This window comes from Choloepus didactylus, chromosome 11 (genome assembly GCF_015220235.1).
Source record: "Choloepus didactylus isolate mChoDid1 chromosome 11, mChoDid1.pri, whole genome shotgun sequence".
Lineage (NCBI taxonomy): Eukaryota > Metazoa > Chordata > Mammalia > Pilosa > Megalonychidae > Choloepus > Choloepus didactylus.
This window is the reverse complement of record NC_051317.1, coordinates 24,267,100-24,269,172: the sequence shown is the minus strand read 5'-3', so window position 1 is coordinate 24,269,172 and position 2,073 is coordinate 24,267,100.

Here is a 2,073-nt window from a genome sequence, read left to right as displayed (position 1 = left end):
AATGATTCAAATTTTCAAAATCTGTTGGTCCAGAAACTCCCCAGCCTGGAAACAATTACTGAACTTCATCCATTAGCAGAAGCAAACTTGGTTTCCAGAGAGACACTACTTCACCGTGACGGGATCCGATGCAAGAACATGTCTGAAGGCACGTCCGTCAGCCTGTCCTCCTGGAAGAAATGCCGTCACAGTGAAAACTTACAAAACACACAAGGGAGTGACCAACTGTGAGTGCGCAGGAGCCCTCGTTCCACCGTGACTGAGACACGCCTAGGAGAGCGGGATTGCCCTGAGGCAGATGGGGAAAGATCGCCTAGAAGACGTTCCTGAGAAGCTGCCCAGGAGGCAGCACAAGGAGTCATCTGGGTCGGCCTTCGGGTCCATCCCAGCTAAAGCCATTCAAGAATTAGGGTAACATAAAGATATTTTTCAGACAGACCAAATTTACCAAATTGACAAGTTTAGTCCATTTGTGCTTTTTGTGATTACTAAAATAGCATTAAAAAATATAGATCAGGAAGAAGGAAATGGAACTGACAAAGGAGCGAGATGTAAGAAGAAACAATGAACAAATAAATTCGTAAATATGTGACCAAGCAAACATCAACTGGCAGATTGGTCCGGGTGAGTAGGCGCAGTAAGAAAGTAACTGCGACATCTCTCAATAAAGCTATAGTTCTTGATCACACCAAATGCCCATGGGGGGCCGGTGGAGGGCAGTGCTCCACTCGACGTCTCGGCAGCCCAGGCTGGCAGGGGCGCCTCCGTCCCAGCTGCACTGTTGGGGCACGTGGCCTCCCTGGTCGCTGGGGCCACAGCAGAAGGCACATGGACTCTCCAGGCCACTTCCACTCGTGGCCGCTTGGCCAGAACTTGTCCCAGGACCCTGCTTCACCACAAGGGGCTGGGAAATAGGGGGTGCATAGAGAACCTTCATGGACACTGTATTCTCAGTAAACGAATAAAAGCAGCACAAGTGTGAGGATTTTAAACAAGGTGGGGAGGATAATGAGGACATCAAAGAGGAGTGAGGTAGATGGTAGTAAAGCATGGGACAGTTGTTGTCATGTTCTGGAGAACAGAGGTCTTGATTAATTTCAACTTAGACTTTGTTAGATATGTATTTTAAGGAAAACCACTAAGAAAGTAGAAGGTGTAACTTCCAAACAAATAGAAGGGATTGAAAGGAATGGAGAAAAAGGTGTCAGGTCGAAAAGGACATTAGGACAAGGGAAAAAGCAAAGAGGATCCTATGTAACTGAAAACAAAATAAGTGGAAGAAACGTTAAAATAGTTCAATAACCTTAATATAAGCAGATGGAGTTTGTCAGTGCTAGTAAAAGTCTCCGAGCTGAAAAGTGTGTGCCAGTTAGAATTTTGTTCTTTGCAAAAGATAAATGGCATTGCTCTTTTTTCTTATATGTGTTCAAAATTAGGAATCATAAAATCTTTTTAAAATTTTTACTGAGTTTCTTTCCCAGCTGCTAAAACAAATAATGGGGTGGCTTAACGACAGGAATTTTGTGGCTCAGTTTCAGGGGCTGGAAGGCTCCCTTCCTCCAGGGATCGGCATCTTCTGGCTGGCCAGTAGTCTTGGGGGTTCTTTGGCTTTTCTGTCCCATGGCAATGCACACGGCAGCATCTGCTCCTTTCTCTTCAGGCTCTGTTGACTTCTAGCACCTGACAGGAAGGAGGCGTCCACTGGCGGACGTTCAAAAGCCCCGTGCACGGCTGTGGCTGGGCGGAGACGTCCCGACGGCGCGGCAGGGGGACAGAGGCGGACGCGGGCGGCTCCTTGATGTGTAATTTCTTTAAAAACTATCATTTGAAGGGGTGCCTTTGCCGAACATGGATGTCTGAGGATGCATATGATTCTCGTACTTTTTTAAACACTTAAAATACTCGATAAAGAAAAACAAAAAGTGAAGAACCTGAGCTCGAAATAAGAAAGGGAGGCAGGGGAGCTGGGCGTCTCGGGACACCCCGCCTGGGTCGGCCTCAGCGCCTGACGGGACCCCCGTCCCCCGCCCAGGAGCTCCGAACCTGTCTACATAGCACAGCCGCCCCCGTTAG